Raw genomic sequence first — 22,217 nt, 5'->3', positions numbered from 1 at the left:
AAGATTGAAGAGACATTTCTAGAAACATTCACTGCACAGAAATGCCATTTATTTCGGTCATCATCATTACGAAGGCAGTGTGACATGGAGTCAGAGTCCTGGGCCAGAATGTTTCCAGCTCTTGTCCTTGCCTGCTCTGTGATCTCTCTGGGCCTCTTTTTCCTCACCTGTTTAACAAAGATAAGATGGCCGCTGTCCCTCCCTCAAACTGTAAACTCCACACAGGTCAAAAATTGTCAGATCTGGTTAACTCATATCTACTTCAGTGCTTGGCTCAGAGTAAGCACGCTCAGTACAGTATTCTGCACACAAGTGCTCAATAAAATACGACTAATTGATTAATAAATTTCATTATTATTACTAGGACAATAGGTAGTGAGGAGAGCACTAGTGACTCCTTAATGCAGAGAAGGCTGAGGTAGGATGGGATGTTGGAAAAATTAATCCAGAAAGGTCTCATGGAGAAAGTGACACTTCAGGTGACATTAAATTTGAGGGACAAGGGTGGGGAGATTGGAAATTAATCAGAGAAGGTCTCCTGGGGGAAATGTGATCTTAGAAGCATTTTTCCTCCCTAGTCCATATATGCTCTCCGTTTCTACTCTGAGCATCTCTGCCCACAATGAGCTTACATTCTAGAGGACTGAATTAAGTGCTTGGGAGATTACAAAGAAATAGCACTGGAAGACACTACCCTTGTTCTCAAGGATCCTACAGTCTAGTGGGGAAGGGGAATCCGTGAAAGCATCCCTTATTCAGATTTTCTTGGGAGCATATTTGACAGGACAGCCAGTGATCTTGCCATTTTGTATCTCTGACCCTTTGACAAGGAGCCTGCTCCAAAACTGGATTTAAAAAAGATCCTTTTCTTTCCCACAATTCAAGCAGACGCAGAGTATATCTGAAGGGTGCTTTACTCTGTTAATCACTTTTTTGGAGGGTTGGAAGCAACAGAACAGCTCTGTTCAAAACCTTTGGCTGTTTAGGCATAACAGTGGAACCAGTCTCTCCCGTCCAATACAGAAACTTGACACTAAGACAGGTGGCGGGAGACTCCCCCACGTGGAACGACCACATTTCGGGTTGATTTCACGTGGTAGGTTTTCAGTTTAATTTAGTTGTAAAGTAATTGACTTGAAATGTCAAGGTCTGAGAGTAGTTTAAGTAGGAGGAGCTGGACCATGGGAAGATTTGGCCAGCGTTCTCTTTAATTCAAAATAGGACGCCTTGATCCAAGAATGGCCTCCCTAAGGCGAGAGAACTCTCCTACCAAACGGCATACGGGGAATAGGCCAGTTGCTCTGTACTTGACTGATAATTACCAACATCTGCCAGCAGTCCGGGAAACAGAAAACCCATCTTAAAAGATCAGAGATGGCAATTAATTTCCAGAGAATTTCAGCTATTAAGTCTTCATTATTAGGATGTATATTTTAGTATTCTTAAAATGCTCAAGCCAAAATGGATTTGTCTTTATCATGTGATTAGTAAGTCTATAATCATAATGATGATTAAGGCTTTTACAGTACTGAAAATAGAAGTTAACAACCATTTTGCATTGGGAATTTTGCCTTTTCTGTTGGCCATGCTTGCTAATATTGCTTACCACTGAAAATGCCAAATAACAACGAATGCAAATAAAGTACAGATTATTTTCAGAAACAAGTCCTGCCTAAAATGAGTAGTAGATTGTATGCATTTTTTGAGATAATCTGCAGGATATAAAACAAGGTGATTCTTTTGATGTTTTTGGAACACACCATTAATCGTCTGACGCAGATTGCTGTATTATTTTTATGGCCCCCAAAATTCACCAGTAGGAACTAAATGAAACACAGTACACTTCGTAATACCTGACATAATGAAATGATTTCATGAAATATTTTTTCTGTATTCCTCTAGACTGTGAGCTCTTTGTGGGCAGTGATTGTGTTTAACAGCTCTGTTGCAGTATACTCTCCCAGTGCTAAGTACAGGGCTCTGCCCACAATAAGTGCTCAATAAATATGCCTGGTTGATCGATTCACATTTGAACCATCTCCTGTTGGGTTTTGTTTTTTTGTTTGGTTTTTTTTGGTGGTTTTTTTTGCTTTTGTTTTTTTTTTGTTTGGGTCTAAGACACCTCTTGCTGCCTTAGATCAACCATGGCAAAAATAAGAAAGAACTGAAGGTAGTGACTTATAATGAGAACGGATGCCAATCCCAACTGTGAGGGGAGGGAAGGAGAGAGATGGGCAGCAGCAACAGAGGCGGTGAGTAGCGTGAGCGAGTCTGCGGGACCTTGGTCCAGTGACTTGCTCTCTCTTGGGCTTCACTTCCCTCATCTGTAAAATGAGGATAAATACCAGCTCTCCCTCCCTCTTAGACTGTGAGCCTCATGTGAGACAACGGCCAGATCTGATTTTTTTCCATCTAATCCAGTGCTTAGCACATAGTAAGGGCTTAATAAACGCCATGAAAATAAATACCATGAAAATTATTATTATTCCGCCCCTATCCCCACCCTGGAGGCAGGGGAGAGCCAGAGAGAGCAGGGCCAGCCGGGTTGGTGGTACGGGGCCTTGGAACTGTTCTCCAAGCCAGAAGGTATATGGCAGACTGGAAACTAACCACCATTTCCATCAGAGTAGACTCCGGTGATCCAGGGAAGACTGACGTGCTGCTAGTCCAGAACTCTCAGCCATATCCTCACTGGCTATGTGCTCCTGCAGTTAACCACACGTGACACCGGTCTTATATAACGACCATCTGAATAACTGAACTCAATCAATCACTAGGATTCATTGAGCGCTTACTCTATGCACAAGACTGTGCTGAGCACTTGGGAGAATGCAACAAAGTTAGCAGACCTGATCCCTGCCCTCCAGAAGATTTCATAATCTAGTAATAATGATGACGATGGCATTTTTTAAGCACTTACACGTGCAAAGCACTGTTCTAAGTGCTGGGGTAGATACAAGCTAATCAGGTTGGACACAGTCCCTGTCCCAATTTGGGATCATAGTTTTAATCCCCACTTCACAGTTGAGGTAACTGAGGCCCAGAGAAGTTACGTGACTTACCCAAAGTCACATAGCAGCTGGAATGAGAACCTAGGTCCTTCTGCCTCCCAGGCCCGTGCTCTACCCACTTAAAGGCACGTTGCTTCCCTTAGCGGAAGGAGAGGAAGCGTTGTGGGAAGGGGCAGTGAAGAGGGATGACACATCACTGAATCAAGAGTGTTTAGTGAGTGCTTACTCTATGCATAGCACTGAACTAAGCACTCGGGAGAGGACAGTAGAGCTAAGAGACATAGGGCTGCCCTCGACGAGTTTACTATCTAGCAGGAGAGACAGACACTAAAGGAAATTACAGGTATTCATTGGCAAAAGCAAACACATAAGTGGTAGGGACAGCTGCCTGTTTATATGACTCAGGAGACGGGAGGTAATTGGGAAAAGCTTGTTGCAATCACATATAACTGCAATTTTATCATTGATCCTGGGAGAGGCTACATTCCTCCGGATACAGAAGAAACGTGATGAAAAAAGATGAATACCCTCTGCTGAAATCTCAAAAAAAAAAATAGCATGGAAGAACAGTTATTATAGGATAACATCCTGGAAAATAGCCTTGCAAAACTAACTTATCTCACATAACTACCCTAATTAACACTTGTAAATATGATTGCAAAACGCTTTTCAAATATAGAGACATTTGGAATGCTTATTACCATAATTTGTAATTCAACGTTTAGTTTCTGTTGTTTTCTTAAGAAGCCATTTGCCATCACATGCCCTTTTCTTATTTTTCTTAAAAAAAATGAATCCGTCAAGGCTGACAATTCCAATATGTCTCATTTAGAGCACTCATCACAACGATAACCAAGAAATATAAATATGCGCTGAAAGAACGTGCTTGCCCCAGTATAATTAGCAGTAGAAATATTTTTTTTGGCGATGAAGTCGGCCAAAACTGGAATAGTGTTGGCTTGTGTCCTCACACACAGAGGGAAAAGTGGCTTTCATCTTCTTAGGAGGGCCTTCAATTCTAAAGTAACATTTAATTTTCACAGAGGGTGTACTGACTCTATTCACCATGTCATTTCCTTCGATTTCTGGATGCTAGTCAACACCGGTATTTATTGGACATTTATTAAAAAAAGCAGAGTAGAGGCCAGGAATAATGAGAAAGGCTCAGATATGGACTCATCCTTTACGGAGCTTAGAATCCACAATAATTTATGGCATATTTTACTCCCGTGGACAAGAGAAAATAAGAAAATCGGAAATTGTGGGGTGATCGAAAGGCATTTTATCAGCAGAGCCTGCAACCATTTTGGTGAACTTGCCCCACCAACTGAAGTTGTGGGAAAATGCTGGTCAAATATGTGGGAGGTCCCTAAAGCAACAGCACTAAAAAACACCGTGATTTGTGAGTGGGGAAAACTGGGACAGAAGGAATCAAGAAAGTGTCATCTGCCGGAATAAATATGAATAGAAGGTGACCCAAGCAATCAAACTGGCTGTAATTGAAAAGAGCCAGGTCCTAGCTTGCTGCAGAAACTTCTGGGAGCACACGGAATGACTGTAAAATGTTCAGGGGTAGGATACCTAGGGGCTCATGGCCTTGAGCCCACTCCACCCCCCCTACCCCCCACCAACCACTCTCAGGAGTATCCCCACTGCTGTATCAGGAAGCCTCACCCACCAGCGGGCATCAATACCTGAAACAATGACATCTTGTTGGGGCTAGCCTGGAGACGGGGTGAGGAAGGAAAAGGATCGGGAACGTTCCCTGCTTCCGCTCTCACATTCTGGCCAAAACACCCAGTGGAAACACTTATACGGGCAAAACTGTACACATCCGCATTCACAAAAATCTGCCAGAGATCGTAGCTGGACATCCGCCACAGAAAAGAGTTCACTCTACAGAAAGCTTATTTTTTTGGACACTATTCTGGGTCCCTTTTTCCTGTCCTTTAAGACAAACCCAAAAGAAGAGGAAAAAGGACATGACATTTTAAATTTAATTAAATACCAGTATGTATGTGTGTGTATGTGTCCTTAAAAGACTGCCACTGGTAATCTTGCTAGTATTTATAGTCCATTTTACAAAGTTTATATAAAATAGAAACTAAAGAAGAATTGGCATATTTCTAACCTTCAGTCACATTTTTTTAATTTGTACTATCTAAATGAGTTCCTTTTAAGCTGATTTCCATAAGAGCCGAGTTGGTACATGTCATAAGTTCTCATTTTGAAATTTCCACAGTTTACCTGTCCTGCATGCAATCCAAATACCAAGGTTCTAACTGAAATGAAGTCTGTGTGCTTTTTCTTACCCCAGTCATCATCAACAAACACTCTTTATTAAGTTCTCTAGAGTCCGAACACTCTTAGTGGTGAGCATTAAAGCCTTCAGTTTCTGTTTTTTAGAGAAAACCATACAAACATTGAACCAAGTAATCCTTGTTATATTTTAGTTTAAAAATGTTTTCTTTAGCTTTATATGGTCATTAATATTTTCAGGTTGAGACATGTATCATGACCACAATTTCTCGCTGCCCTAAAAAAGGAGCAAGAAAGCATTTTTATTTGTAACACAATTCTATTTCCAAATAATTTCATTTTCTATACTTTATGGTTGAGTTATTTTTGACCTTGTAGTTCATTCTCCCTTTTCACCTGCCTTTCCCGGAAGACATCAATCCACCGCCAATGAAGTTCTCTCATGGTCTTCAACCTTGATTTGTCCCCACTGCTGATTAAAGATTTTTTGAATGTACTCTTTTAATCACATGAATCTCAGTTTTTCGTTCCTCCCAGGAAAAGTGCAACAAAATAGGAAAGATTTTAACAATATCAACAGGCCAGGCCTCCAGAGATTACTAATTCAACTTCTTGAAAACTTTGTCAAGACCTTCAAGACTGCACCAGATGGAATGGCTGGCAATGCCCTCCCCCATTGCTGAACTGTAGCCGAGTTGTACGGGAGGCCAAATTTCGTTCAACTTCATCTATCCTGCAACGCTTCGGGATGGAACCAGGAATTGCCAATCTAGAGTCCATGTAACTTCCTCTTTTTACCTGATCTATGATTCTCCAACAGGTATATGAATGGAAACATGCCCGCTGGACTTCATTACAAGTTTGAGCAATGTGTCTTCGTAAGTTGGTTAGCACCTATAAATATGACTAACACTAGAACTTGATCTTACCCATCTCATAGAGATACTGTAAGGATAAAGGAAATAGTTATTGCAGGGAGGTGGGAGGCAGCTACAAAAATCTCAAAGTGATGGAAAAAAAGTGTTAGTACTAGTATTGTCATTTGTGTTCAAAAATCCTTTAGTCCCCATTACACTGAACTGCCTTGCAATCTGGGATTCAAATATATAAAAACAAGCAAGGAACAAACACAACATTTAATATTCAATTTGCCCCAACTGAGCAAATTTTCTCTGCTATGTGTTTCTCCTACTAAAACGTTCAATTGGAATTCTATTCTTTCGGTAGTTTTTGTGTGCTTTGTTTTCACGATGAAACACAGAGGCAGCATGAATCTTTTATTCTATGGTTCACAAACATTCCTTCCAAAGGAAAAATTTTATATGGTTCCATCAGTGCCCCCTAAAAACCTTAAACATTAATTGGGTTTATTTAAAGCATTTTGTCTAGTGCACTCTAACATTAGACACAATACCCTGTCCACTCTCCTAAGTAGCTTTTAGTTTTAAAACGGAAATGGAAATGTTTCATTTGGTTTGCGCCTCAAATATTGACGGTAACCTTCTAGCACCATGTGAGGAAATGAGTACTTTCATTCCAAATCATCAGGTATTGAGGATGCAAAATAGGATGCTGTGCTTCCCATTCAAAGGCAATGCTGCTGATGCATTCTTTTTGATGCCAAAATTCTAGTTGATGAGAACACGGGTGAAACAATAGCCACTGCTGGTCACTTCACCCAAACTCCTGTGGATCAGATGAATGTCAACCAAACGGTGGCACCCCCAGCCTGTCAGAAAAGTGTCTTCATGGGCTACTCATCCTCTTTCCCTTGAACTGAACCCCCGCATGACTGGCCCATGCTAATCCTCCCCATATAATCTCTTTTTGCTCAGCATTAGTGGAGATGGTTATAGCAACCGACCACTGCAACTCACTATCAGGCCGATTCAGGAGAAAGTCAGCACAGTAAGAGAGATGTAAAGGTGAGCTTGCAGGGGGAGGTGTGAGGGGGAGGGTGTGTGAGGATGTATACGTGTCTTTAGCTATATATGGTCACTAATATTTTCAGGTGAGACATGTATCATGACCACAATTTCTTGCTGCCCTAAAAAAGGAGCAAGAAAGCATTTTATTTGTACCACAATTCTATTTCCAAATAATTTCATTTTCTATACTTTATGGTCGAGGTATTTTTGGACCATGTAGTTCATTCTCCCTTTTCATCTGCCTTTCCCGGAAGCCCTTGCTGGGACCTCCGGGACTTGATGTCCCGGGACTTCAGTTTCTCTGTTTAGAGAAAACCACGCAAACACTAAACCAAGTAATCCTTGTTAGATTTTAGTTTAAAAGTATGTTTTCTTTAGCTATATATGGTCACTAATATTTTCAGGTGAGACATGTATCATGACCACACTTTCTTGCTGCCCTAAAAAAGGAGCAAGAAAGCATTTAATTTGTACCACAATTCTATTTCCAAATAATTTCATTTTCTATACTTTATGGTCGAGAAATTTTTTGACCATGTAGTTCATTCTCCCTTTTCATCTGCCTTTCCCGCAAGTCATCAATCCACCACCGATGCAGTTCTCTCATGATCTTCACCTCGATTTGCCCCCACTGCTGATTAAAGATTAAAGAACCCAGGTCTCTCTGACCCCCAGGCCCGTGCTCTATCTACTAGGTCACCCTCCTCATGCAGCCAGAGCAACAAAACATGTTTGTTGGGAGTTTTGGGGAACTGGGGGTAGATGGAGCTATTTGTTTCAGTGAGTATAGAGGGACCTGCCTGCCAGAACAAGGCAATGGCTAGCTATCTCAGAAAGAATAAACCGCAACTAAACCTACTGCCTCGTCGGGGGGGGGGGAAAAAGAACTTTTAATGGCTTACCCAGAAAGGAGGCCGGCTTAAAGACTGTGCAGTCAGGCCCTTTAATGGTAAAATCATACTAAATAAAAACCTCACTTCCATGCTGGGCCCTTTCTCCGTAAGAATTGCAGAGATTTACGCAGTGACCACCTGTTGAGTAGTACAGAAAAGGCACAGGGAACCAAAGAGTGTATGTGCATGTGATTAAGTACAAAAGCTTTGAAAAGAGACCTTAGGTGGTGGTGGTTTCCATTGTTATTTTCACTCTCCATAACCTAGCACAATATACGTCATTAGCAGGCAAAATTGCATAACAATAAATCACCCCTCACACTTACTGTACTTAGACAAGCCTCATTGTGGATACATCTGTGTCTATTCTAAGCCAAAGGCATGATTAAGCCAAACAGAAAGGTTATCAGGTTGAGTTTACGAATTCCAGTGAGCTGTGTCCCTGTGGTATGTGTTTCTGGGATTTGGGAAAAAGAGGACCTGGGGTTCATACCGGTGACAGCCCCTGTGAGGTCTAATCAGGAGAACCGCTGTGTTGCAAACAGAAGAGGAAACTGCAGCTGCCTGGGAGAATATTGTCATTAACTATGCGGCCAGGGGCCATGGGGAAGTCTGGCTGGGTTTTGGGGATGTTATACTGACCCTTGCAGGGAGCCAGGCTTACAAGGCTTGAGAAGCAGCATGGCACCGTGGATAGGACACGGGCCTGGGACTCAGAATAATAATACTAATCCTGGTATTTGTTAAGCGCTTACTATGTGCAGAGCGCTGGGGGAGACACCGGGGAATCAGGTTGTCCCACGTGAGGCTCCCAGTCTTAATCCCCATTTTACAGATGAGGTAACTGAGGCACAGAGACGTTAAGTGACTGGCCCACAGTCACACAGCTGACAAGTGGCAGAGCTGGGATTCGAACCCATGACCTCTGACTCCAAAGCTCGTGATCGTTCCACTGAGCCACGCTGCTTCTCCAGAAGGTCATGGGCTCCCCACCTGTCTGCTGTGTGACCCTGGTCAGGTCATTTCACTTCTCTGTGCCTCAGATACCTCATCGGCAACATGGAGATTGAGACTATGAGCCTCACGTGGGACAGGGGCTGTGTCCAACCCCATTTGCTTTGTATCCACCCCAGTGCTCAGAACAGTGCCTGCACACAGTAAGCACTTAAATACCAAAATCATTATTATTAGGCTTCGGCTTGCTTGAATCGCGGACAGGGAAGTTGCGGTCTTACCATTCTTAATGGGTGGGAAAGACTTCAGTTGTTGACACCGGATTCGCCCGAACAAGCAACCCATTAAACACAGAACGGCACAGTGCTTCCTGCTATTTTTTAAAAATGAAGTTCAATACGCATATGTTTTCCACTGTGACCAATGACCTTGTACATTATTTCTTGCCAGTTGTTTACATGTCTTAAGTAGAGCATAATAGATAATGTGCCCGGGAGTCAAAAGGACCTGGATTCTGATCCCAACTCTGCCACTTGTCCACTGTGTTACCTTGGGCAAGTCACTTCACTGTGGCTCATTAGCCTCATTCGTAAAATGGGGATTAAGACTGTTAGCCCTCTATGGGAATGGGGCAGTGACCAACCTGATTAGCTTGTTCCTACCTCATTGCTTAGGACAGTGCCTGGCAGATAGTAAGCACTTAACGACCATAAATAAGAGCAGGGTTTCTTTTATGTAAGGGAGCTTGTCTACTCTTGTAAGGTGTGCTTTTAGTTAAATTGCTAGTTGTAACATAAATGAACATAAGCGACCAATTGCAACTTTAATGTGCCTCAGTCAGAATGTACAATTGGATAGAACAGCTGCTTGGGTCAGGAAACTAGACAAGGAGATGGCAAAATCTGACGGTGACTGTTAGGAACTGGGTATCCACTTAAGTGGTTCAGGTCATATTGGGGTGAAAAATGACCCGAGGCTGATGTTTTAGAATGCACTGAGGTGAAGCTAGATAATGGGAAGATACTACGTTCACAGCGCAAGAAAAAAGAGGAAAAATCTCTTTTCCCGGGGAGAAAGGGTCGACCCTCTTTCCCCGGTGCTCAGCCAGCGTATACGGGTTGGGTCCTGCAGGGACCTGCTTTATCAAAAACCAGGCAGCAGATGAGAAGCAGTGTGGCTCAGTGGAAAGAGCCCGGGTTTGGGAGTCAGAGGTCATGGGTTCGAATCCCAGCTCTGCCACTTGTCAGTTGTGTGACTGTGGGCAAGTCACTTAACTTCTCTGTGCCTCAGTTACCTCATCTGGAAAATGGGGGCTAAGACTGGGAGCCTCACATGGGACAACCTGAGTACTCTGTATCTACCCCAGCGCTTAGAACACTGCTCGGCACATAGTAAGCGCTTAACAAATACCAACATTATTATTATGACCTGGGAATTAGGAGCTACTGCAGGAGAACCACAGGAGTTAGCGTACAACAGGGAGTCCTAGTGCAGGCTTTGACAGCGGGGGGCAACACAGAAAGCTCAGCACTGCCTGCCTTTTCTCAGCATTCATCTTCTCCTCTCACTACTGGTCGCCATGGACCAAAGACAGCATCCCAGTTTCTTTGCATCTGGGTCTGTCTGCTCTGCTTCTTCATCCCTTTCCCCCTGTTTCTCTAGAGTGTCTCCTTCCTCATCAGGTCTACCTTACCTTTTTCTCTGCTGACACTGATTTTCCCCAGTCCCCCTAGATGTCCCACAAAACTGGGAGTCAGAAGATCGGGGTTCTAAATCCCAGTTTCACCACTTGCCTGCTGTGTGACCTTGGGCACATCACTTAACTTCTCTTGCCTCACGTTTCTCACCTGTAAACTATGGATTAGATATCTCTTCACCCTCACCTTCACACCATGAGCCCCAGGTGGGCCAGGGACTGGATCTGATCTAATTTCACCTTATTTACCCCAGTGGCTTCAGTAGTTGGCACCTACTAGGCACTTAAATACTACAGTAATCAGCATATAATCATGCACCATTGATGGTTTTTAACCAGGAAAACCTGCAACTAATGAAAATAGTCTATGTGATTTGGAGGAGGGAGGAAAGGAATGGGGAAATAGCCTAATTTACAAATACATACCCCAAAGAGAAATGTCGCATTAAAATCTGAAAATATTTTTTCCCATGCTGATATTACAATGGTAATTCAGCTCCATCCGCTGCTTAAAAAAACCAACAGCAATCCCAATATCTGCCAAAGGGATTGGCACCTACTAAGTACTTAAATACTACAATCATTATCATCATTATTAGATGGCTTCATCCCATCCTACTTTGAGCTCTACAACATACACGCACTTTATCCCTGAGGTCTGTTCATCAGTTCTTAGCTCACATATGGGAAAGGTGATGAGTTCCATTGATACTGCAATATTACAATACTACAGTGTGCTACAATGTGAACTCAAATTTCACTTATCAAAACAGAAGAAAAAAGATTATTGTGGGTGGCTGGCCCCATGATTTATATTACAATTAATTCTACCATGAGCTTCTTAGCCAAAGAAAATGAGTAGTCTACAGTCTCCTTTCTGATCCTGAATAGCCACATATGAGTTAAAGGAAACCACTGCTAAAAAATGATGCAGCTTTAAGTCGCGTGTTTAAGTTCTTCTAAGTCTGCAGTTAAAATGCATGCGGTCATCAGTTGGTGTAAACATTATATTTAGTAAACTTTCTGCTGTGCAGATTTCCCTTTCAATGTTTCTAGATAAAAATATAACAAAAAAATTAAATAGCTGAAGTCACTGTTGCCTTGTGTACCTACAGCTCTGACTGTTGGGCATTCAAATTGATTTTCCTCTTCATGGCATACAAAATTCTGAAGTGTGTTTCTTGTCATAGCGCCAAAAAGTATGAAATGGCCTCACAAGTGTGAAAGCTACAATTATTATAGGAATGAGGAGAGTAGAGTGAAAGGGAAGGAAAACAAAAGACTGCTGGGGGATACAGTTTACCAGGTACCTTTCCCCTCTTTTTTGGATGATTGAAAAACTGCACGTACCAGTCTGTTGCAGCAATCGATCGGTGGTATTTACTAAGCGCTTACAGTGTGAAGAACACTGTATAAGCATTTGGAAGAATACGACAGAGTTGGTAAACAGGCTAAAACAAACTATTAGTGTATGTTTCTTTCGGTGATGAAAATAGGAGATTTTTTCAAGCCAAATACAAAAATCTATTCTCAAATGTCCAGTCAGTCAAACCTCTGCCCTAACATTAGCATACAATTATGCACCACTGATGGTTTTTAACCAGGAAAACCTGCAACTAATGAAAATAGTCTATGTGATTTGGAGGAGGGAGGAAAGGAATGGGGAAGTGAACTAAATTACAAATACATACCCCAAAGAGAAATGTCACATTAAAATCTGAAAGTATTTTTTCCCATGCTGATATTACAATGGCAATTCAGCTCCATCCACTGCTTAAAAAAACCAACAGCGATCCCAATATCTGCCAAAGGGATTTCGTCTAGAAGAGAAAAAAATCTCAAGTCCTCCCACCAGCCTGGGACTCCCGCTCCCATATACGCCACACCACCACTCCCTCCGCCTTCAAAGCATTACTAAGGTCCCATCTCCTCCTAGAAAACTTCCCCAGTTAAGCCTTCTTTCCCCAGCTCTGCCTCCCGTCTGTGTCGCCTACACGCACTTGGATCTGTGAACTTTGGACAATGGACATTACAGCGACTTCATCTGACAGGCTGACCATCACTGGAGATTGTAATGCGTATATGGAAAGTGATGCTGACACCTGAAAAACCATTATGGGATCTCTTGGGATTAGAACATTAGATTGCAAATCCCTTGCTGGGAGGAACTGTGCCTTCCACCACACTCGTCCAAGTTCTTATTACAGTGCTCCGCCACAACGGACACTGAATAAATACAAGTGATTGATTGGAAGGCTCATTGCAATAAGCATCTACTCTCATTAACACAGCTGACCACCATCATAACCCTAACCACTGCTCGGGCAGTTGGTAAACATCTGACTGACCACTCTTTAACTCACTTCATTCTCACCTAAACAGCGCTCTGCACACAGTAAGCGCTTAACAAATACCAACGTTATTATTGGATGCTTATTTTTGGACCCCCACTTAAATATCCTACAGGCACCAACCATCCAGTGTTCTCTCAACTATGCCTTTGGGCTGGGCCATCACCATAAAAAAATAAGAATCAAATCATTTTCCACTGACCATGGCTATTTTCACTTCATAATCCTCAATTTGGATTTTAGTTGGGACTTGCAGGCAGTAGCAGCAGTATTAATCATGGTGACACCGAGCACAGGGCACTCGAACTTGGGAATGGTTCATTCATTCAGTCGTAGTTATTGAGCGATTACTATGTGCAGAGCACTGTACTAAGCTCTTGGAATGGTCAATTCAGCAAGAGAGAGAGCGACAATCCCCGCCCAACAATGGGCTCACCGGCTAAACGGGGGTATTGGAGACAACAAAAACCACAGATACAGAACTGTAAATCACACATTTGAGATTACAATTGATATTGTTTAGCCATTCAGGTCTCATGGAGGCCCAGAACAACCTAAAAAAAACCCAACTTTTTTTTTTTTTATCAGCCTGCACAAATTTCATTAACTCTAGAACAAGTTCTAAGGAAGCAGTGTGACCTACTGGAAAGAGCACAGGCTTGGGAGTCAGAGGATTTGGGTTTTAATCCTGCTGCAGTGTGACCTTAGGCAAGTAACTTAACTTGTCTGAGATGCGGTTGCCTCAGCTGCAAAATGAGAATTCAATACCTGTTTTCCCTCTTAAACTGTGAGCCCCAGGTGGGACTTATCTTGTATCTATAATGTAATGTAATGTTGATATTTGTTAAGCGCTTACTATGTGCAGAGCACTGTTCTAAGCGCTGGGGTAAACACAGGGGAATCAGGTTGTCCCACGTGGGGCTCACAGTCTTAATCCCCATTTTACAGATGAGGGAACTGAGGCACAGAGAAGTTAAGTGACTTGCCCACAGTCACACAGCTGACAAGTGGCAGAGCTGGGATTCGAACTCATGAGCCCTGACTCCAAAGCCCGTGCTCTTTCCACTGCACCACGCTGCTTCTGTGGTTATCTACCACCCTTAGTACAGTACTTGGCACAAAGTAAGCACTTAACAAATACTACAATTATCATTATTATCCCCTTTCTCTGAAAAGAGGGAAATCTTAAGTCAGCCCATGAATTGCTGCAGAGTTTACACTCAGTCACAAATTTTCATAACACATGGAGAAAGGTAATCAAAAGGAGAGGTAGTGCTGATTAAAAACTATTTGGATGAACTCTCTAATTTCTGGTTGGCTGTGGGCTTTTGCAAATTTCTTTAGTTGAGTTATATCTTCTTTATTTTAGCTCTGCACAGGGCTATTTGTTTTCACTAACAGGTAGAAAATGAAACGTTATTAGGGAAATTGATTTCATCTCTTCCTGGTAGCTCTGGTCTAATTTAAAAAAAAAAATTGGGGTGAGTCTCTGTTTATCCTCAACAAGGCTTTAACGGTAGTCTTCCAGACTGCTCCTAGGACATCTGGATTGCCATTTTTCAGGCTTAGGCCTTCTTTGGAACTTAGTTTTCCCCTCTAATTTAAGCTTCTAAGTTCCCTCTTCCACTCGTTTCACTGAAAAGATCACTGAGATTTTCTGGAGAGGAAGCACCGTCTTCCAACCCTTTATACCACAATCATAAGGTGCTCAGTACATACTGTCTTGACTTGGGCACTAGTGAAGCCCAAGAACCTGGAAATCCACTTGCCGAAACAGTACTGAGAGTTCCTCAGTCCAGATTACAGTTAAAAGTGGATCACTGTGGATCAGATCCCACCATCCACTGTACCGCCTTCTCCTCTTACAAAGACAACCAAAATTCCAAATTCCAAAGAAAACCAAAATTAAAAAACCATTAAAAGCATTCTGTAATATTCTACTCTGCCCAAACACTTAGTACAGTGGTCTGCACAGAGTAAGTGCTCAATAAATACGATGAACTACTTACGTTTTCCTCAGCACGTCACACCTCTCTCTCCCAGGTGCTTCTTAAGTAGGAGTCATGTTGCCTACGGGATCAGTTCTGTGGGATCCATGAGCCCAATAAGCGGTCCAGCACCTCTAATTGAAGTGCCCGAGCTGTTGAGTCAAAGATAACACGTCGTCACTTTTTTATTATGCATTTCATATAAAAATGCCCACCCTCTGTCCCTTTCGTGCAGTGCTAATGGGATCAACTATTTTCTCTCAGATTCTTTCCTCCTCCTCCCCTTATTTTCTCCTCCAGCCCCTGCCCCTTTCCTCACAGTGCATCTTGACCCTTCCTGGAACACCCGACGGCTGGACACCTCCCAGGCAGCAATAACATCATCTGTTCAGAGATACACACCTACCATGCTAGCTAGGTCGGTGCATAAACAACAGGAAAATAGACTCTGTAGAGGTAATTATCATTCATAGATGTTTTTACAGTTTCTACTCGAGTAATAATGACTCTTAAAGAGCATGATGAACCTTCCACGTTTGGAATGCGTGTGAGAAATGCAAAAGAAGACAAGCAGCACCAGTATTTTGGAACATATCCCGGTTGTGTTGAAGGTATAAGTATTCAGTCTAATTCAAATCAATCCCCCAGCTTTCCCAGTCAGGCCAACTTCTCGGCCTCTTCGGCACTAAAGCATACAGTTATTATTTATTCTCTTGTGTATATTTTTATATCTATTCACGCTCTCTTAACTGTCACCCAGTCATCCATTTAGGTCTGTCTGGCTCATTAGAAATGGACAGCTTGAAAGCAGGGGTATCACTTCCGTCTTTCTGAATGTTCCTCCACCCTCATAACTGTATTCTGTACATGTAGTTCAGTTATAACTGGGTTATCAGTACAAAGTTTGGATAGAGAAGGATGGGAAAATTGAAAACTTTCCCAACCACACAGGCATGGCTCAAAGTGAGCCAAAAGATGGCACAAGGAGGTCCGGGGCAAGATGCTCATAGGCACTGCGTCAGTGAAGACAAAAACGCCACTACGCTTCCCAACCTCTGCCTCACTATACTGAAGAGTTCATTTGAGTTTGGGTTTTTACAACTTTACAATGCTTAATTCAGCAAAAAACTGGGTGACAAAAATGCAAAATGTCCTGCTAGTGGTGGACCTAACAATATAAGGCTTTGCTCCCATATTCTAGGCACTGTGGTATCTTGGAAGCATCTAGCCCTCAACACATGAATTCCTATGGAACCTGTGGTTACTGCAGCATGATTTTCCCATAGCACGAGATGGTCAGAGAACACAATCCCCAAATTATGAGAGAATTGGGTGTTCTTAGTGAAGACAGCTTAATGATAACAATGCTAAACAAATGGATGTTTAATTTTGCTTTCTGGGACATTCTCCATCATAAAAACGGTGACTATCTAGTGGAGGCTGTGTCAAAACCTGGTTATAGAAGGGTGGAGCGCACAAATCTGTTCTGGGTGATCTGCATGGCCCACTAGGTATTATCGGGCACCTTCTGAAATGCTGAGTAGCTGATTGACGCCTCGCCTCCGTGGGTGCTGATCAAACCCCTTCTGCTTTATGAATGTGAGCCAAGTACTGCCAGATTTATTGAACTTTGGATCATAAATACACACAAGACCGTTCGGTTTTCCAAGTCATTTATCTTGGACAAGAGATGTTTATGAAATTCACCCCTAAGGCTGTGGGCTATTTCACCCCAAAGCAAGTACCAATGATGTATTTCTGGACTTCTCAAATTAACATCTCTTTGATGATTACGTAAAAATCCAAGTTAATCTAGGCAATGAAACTTTTAAAAATGCTAGTAGGGAATTCAAATAAACATTATCATTATTGATTTTTTAGATCTTTCCTGAAATAGAAATGATTAATCAGTCAGATCATAAATCAGCCCCGCAGTTGGACTGGATTTCCACTCAGAGGTTGCTGGAATGCTGCACTTGCGAGATAAATCCAGAACGTGTCTCCTACCAGAATTATCCGCAGGCTTGCTCTCCCAGGGCCGGAAACTGATTAGGTGCTTTAGGAAGACCATTACCTCCTTCAGGTCTCTTACTAGAGTACTATGAAATAGCTTCTGCGACTCCCCAAGTGTTGAATACTGTCCCTACGAGGAGCCGGGGTAGTGAGGCACTGGAAGATAGATCCCCGATGGCCAAATAATAATAATATCGACGATAATAGGATTTGTTAAACGCTTAGTATATGCCAGTCACTGTTCTAAGCACTGGGGTAGAACAAGGTAATTGGGTTGGACAAAGTCCCTTTCCCATGTAGGGCTCACACTCTTAATCCCCATCTTCCAGATGAGGTAACTGAGGCACAGAGAAGTGGAGTGACTTGCCCAACGTCACACAGCAGACACGTGGCAGAGCCAGGATTAAAAGCCACGATGGCAGAGCCAGGATTAAAAGCCACGATCTTCTGACTCCCAGGCCCGTGTGCCACCCACGAGGTCAAGCTGCTTTTTAAGCAAAAGCAGTTCAAGAGGAGGTGAAGGAAGAGAGGAGTGAAAACAGACTCACCAACGGGCAGACAACAGGGAAGACAGAAGCAGACGCAGGCTAGTCCAAAAGCAGAACTCACGATCGGCAATAGGCAGGCGGGAATTAAGAGAAGGGCTGGAATCAAGAGAAACTCGTCGTCTACTCCAAGGAGCAGGGGCTGAGAATGCTCTATCGGGCTTTCAGAAGGCCTACGGGGGAGTGGTGCATGCTCAGTGCTAAGTGTGGTACTTGCTAAGCGCTCACTCTCAATCGGTGGTATTTCCTGAGGGCTCGCTGCACGTCGAGCCCTGTACCAAGAATTTACTACGTTTCAAGCACTACTAAGGACCGAGATGACTACAATGCAATCAGATGGGACAGAGTCCCTCCCACACATGGGGCTCACAGTTATAACGGGGGAAAAGAGAACAGGTGTGAGGAGATGAGGAAACTGAGGTACTAAGAAGTTTGGTGACTTGCCCAAGGTCAAACAGTGGGCAACCGGCAGGGCCGGGATTAGTATGAGCCCCGACTCCCAGGCCTCTGCTCTGTGCCCACAGGAGTCACAAGGAAACGACCTGACGGCATTTGAAGAAGAAGATCATTTTTGGTCCCAATCTTCCCTTCAGACAAATAATCAAGGACTCGGTTCGGTAGTCTCGCTTCGGTTCTGCCTGAAGCCTACGGCCCTCTCTCAGCTGCAGGACAGAAGAACATCCGACCGAAGTTGATAGAGCTGCCTCTAGTCAACCTAATTCCTAACCTTCAATGCCTAACCTTCCTGTGGACTTCAAGGACTAAGCATCTGGCCTAAGATTCCATTTTAAAGACAAAAAGCGAGGGAAGCCGCTTTAAAAATCGTGGGTCTCATTTTTCTGATATTTCATGATGGCGAATGGACTCCAAGCTCTCCTCAGAATATTAACTAGGATGGTTTGCCATTCTATGGAGAAAGATGTACAGCCAGATGAAACGGATCTCGTTTCCTTGTTCACTGCCTTAGCTGTTTAATGGCTTTGCTTTTTTTTCTTAATACTTTTACCATTTTATGCATGGAATTTGAACATCTACGTCCATTTCTCTCTCCCACTGACCGGTGAGCCCCCCACACTTCCATGATATGCTCCCCAAACAGTGCTCTGAACCCAATAAGCACTTAATACAAAGTAAAACAAAATAAACTCCTAACATACTATGGTTGCACCATTCTGGTAATCGAGGTCTTTTTAAAGACATGTTTTCAGGGGACCATACCACCATCATGAAGCCATTTAGGGAGCCTTGGCCCGTCCCTTACCCCACATAGCTTTAATGAAAGTATAATGATCAATAGAACTGGATCGCTTAGTGCCTTGTGCGATCCAACAGCTCCCCCATCTTACAGGATGAAGAACTGAACCTGAAAGGTCTTTTCCCGGGGAAAAAAAAATACGGAAGAGCTTAAGTAATTTTACCTTTTCTTTCTTTTCACTTCCATTCTTACACTTTGGAGAGAGATCCCACCTAGGCTTTCTGGGCTGAGAATATTTAATACTTCCAAACTACCTCCTGATAAAATGAGAATTCTAACTGAATATGGAAGTTGACATTTAAGTGATCAGGACATTGAATTTGCTCCTTATAAAGATGAGTAAATGCCATGGCTTTCCTCTGCTTTACGGGGAGGCATAGCAATATCTCCCAGAGAAAACTGCTTTTACCCACTTGTCTTCTTTAAAAAGTTTCTGAGGTATATATCCTTCAAAGTCTAACCATACGGGTCCCTGATTTTTTTTTTTCCCAGTTAATGCCACCAGTCGGATCTTCAAAATTACCTTGTGCATGAATGCCACTGACAAATTAGGACTGTAATACCGTCTTAAATATTTAATATCTTGTTTTTCCTCTTGCAAAAGAGTTTAAAGAAACAGAACCTAATTTCCCCTCAGCACGAGAGGAGTTTCCTTCTACGGGCAGCCCCAAAGGGGTGAGACCACGCCTTCAGCCATTCACAACACACATCCCAGATGATGCGCAGGGCCATGGAGAGAAGGAAGGAGAAGCTCCTAGGTACTAGAATTCATTCTCATGCCTCCACAGCCCTGCCGACATGACTGCCTGCAACTTTCTAGCAACGCAGCCATCCAAGACACAGTGACCAGATGTCCCGATTTTTGACGGGCCCATCCTAATATACAGCGGTCTGCCCTGCAACACATTTCGGTTTGGTGGGGATAGACTCACTTTCTGAAAAACCTAAGCAAAACAAAAGGCCAGCTGAGATACAGGTACATCTCAAAAAGAGGAGGCTGGGATGACATAAGGAAGATGAATGCTCCATCCCCAGCTCTCACACCATTTTGCCCCTTTTCTTCCTTTCCTCCGTTCTTTGTCTCCCCTCTTCATGTCTTTACCTCCTTCTCCTTTCCCCATCCTCCCCCAGCTCCTTGGCGGCTTTATCCAAGGCAGCAAGAGTTCTGGTCACCTTCTGGCCAGGGGACTCAAGGCTCTTGGTAAGTGGCGTTCGCGAGGTGCCTAAGCCTGCCCAGAGGGACGGCTCCAAGCTTCAGCTGATCCCAAGGGACCCGCACGGGGATTTTGAAGTGGAAACCATAATGAACTAGTCTGAAAGCTCCCGACTGCCTCCCGATACCCCTCCCCGGTCACGACCACCCTGGCTCCAGCAAATGCCAAGTGTCATGAGGCTTGGAAACTCTGCTTGCCGCCTGTCAACATATCAGCCCTGAGACATCCACATATTTAGGGAGGGCAGGAGGGGACTGTAGCGAGGCCCCGTCTGACAGTGATCCTGAACGAGCTAGAAGAAGATCAGGGGGTTATTGTCTTAAAATCCCTCATGCAAATATCTTAATGCCATCTCTGCGTCCCCCCCAGAGTCAACCTTTCTGAGATTTAATGTAGATTGTAGTGCTGGAGATGAGCCACGTATTTTCCTTGGTAATTCATCATACGGAAGGGAATGCGTGCCAATCACCAGCTAATATCGGAAAGCCTCGGCAACGCTGCTTGACGGTTGTGACTGCTCTCGCAGAAGCGCCGGGGCCTTTGGCTTCAGTCCAAAATGCAGCCCAGCAGAGAGGATCCTGGCAACACAACAGATACAGAGTGCCACTGAGACCACGACACTGGTTTCACAGAGCTGAAAAACATCATCTAACACCATCAACAGCTGGGGCATCATCGACACAAGTTAGGCTACCCTCAGTATTCCCGAGATCCTAGAGCCGACGGCAGAGGGAGTCAGCCAACCCTCGACTCTATCTGGCCTTTTTACCTGTAAACTAGGTTAACGTCTATCTCCCCGGCTGGATCGAGAAGCAACGCGGCTTAGTGGAAAGAGCCCGGACTTGGGAGTCAGAGGTCGTGGGTTCTAATCCTGGCTCTGGCACTTGTCAACTGTGTGACCGTGGGCAAGTCGCTTAACTTCTCTGTGCCTCAGTTACCTCATCTGTACAAATGAGGACTAAAAAATGTAAGCCCCACGTAGGACAATCTGATTACCCTGTATCTACCCCAGAGCTTCGAACAGTGCTCTGCACACAGTAAGTACTTAACGAACACCATAATAATTATTATTACTGTAAGATCCTTGAGGGCAGGAATAATTTTTACTAACTCTACTGTATTCTCCAGAGTCCTCAGTGCAGTGTTCTGCACCGACTGAGCTCTTAAGAAAACACCACTGGTTGACTGGAGTACATCAAGACTAGATATGTCCTGTATTGTAGCAGTAGTAAGAATAATAAAGGTATCTATTGAGCACCCGTTGGGGGCAATGCATTGGAAAGAGGAAGACATACATAGATTTACAAATAGGATAATCAGAATAAAAAATGGACTGTACAATCATATAAATGCACTAAAGGAGAAAAATAAAACTCTAAGTGGTAGAGAGGGCTAATGCAACTTGGGCTTTTGGAATTAATCAAGGAAAGCCTGTTGGAAGAGGTGGGATTTTAGGAAGGCTTGGGATCAATCAACGGCTAATGAGCCTCAACTGTCTGCAGAGCACTGTACTAAGAACTTGGAAGAACACAATACAACAGAGTGGGTAGACCCATTCCCTGCCCACAAGGAGCTTACAGTCTAGAGGGGGGCTAACAGTTGGTAGGGAGAACTTTACAACTTTTTACCGAGACACAACTGAGGGTGCCAAAAGGAACTTGAAAGTTGGCGTCTAATATACACTTTGGGATCCATCAGGGAGGTCTCCCCCTTTAACAGGCTGAGAGCATCACTGTCTTTGAGACAGTCATCCGGGACCTGCAGGATATAAAGAACTATGGGAAGTTATCCAAGGCCACAAGAACAGTTCAAGTTGCAAACCAAATTTTCTACATCCTATGCGTTTTCCCAACTGCTTAGTGCAACGGGTCACACTCAGTAGGTGCTCAATCAATACCATTAACAGTATTACAAACATAAAACGAAGCCCCCCTAGCTCTTCATTTTAATTCAGTAAGGTAAATTAGCTCCTTCCCTTATGCAGACTACTCTTTTCACAGAACTTCACACTGAAGCTTGCACTACTGGGCTTTCTAAATCTCCAGGCAATTGAGTACGAGTCTGAAATATTTATTTTTTGAGTCTTGTAACTCCACAGGAGCGGTACAAG

General features: G+C 43.4%; 1 long non-coding RNA gene across 5 annotated transcripts in view; it reads right to left on the bottom strand.

The window, feature by feature from the left end:
• Window positions 1-22,217, bottom strand: part of LOC103168400 — a 348,055-nt gene that overhangs the window by 316,725 nt on the left and 9,113 nt on the right. For 4 of the 5 annotated variants that reach the window (XR_485418.3, XR_003764394.2, XR_485419.3 and 1 more), the window contains one exon: window positions 15,102-15,232. This is a non-coding gene — a long non-coding RNA (uncharacterized LOC103168400). Of the gene's footprint in view, window positions 1-15,101; window positions 15,233-20,483; window positions 20,678-22,217 lie in introns of those variants that run through there. The other variant, XR_003764395.2, reaches the window with a different exon arrangement.

This window comes from Ornithorhynchus anatinus, chromosome 14 (genome assembly GCF_004115215.2).
Source record: "Ornithorhynchus anatinus isolate Pmale09 chromosome 14, mOrnAna1.pri.v4, whole genome shotgun sequence".
NCBI lineage: Eukaryota > Metazoa > Chordata > Mammalia > Monotremata > Ornithorhynchidae > Ornithorhynchus > Ornithorhynchus anatinus.
Note: the sequence above shows the minus strand (reverse complement) of the source record. Positions and strands in the feature narration are given on the sequence as shown.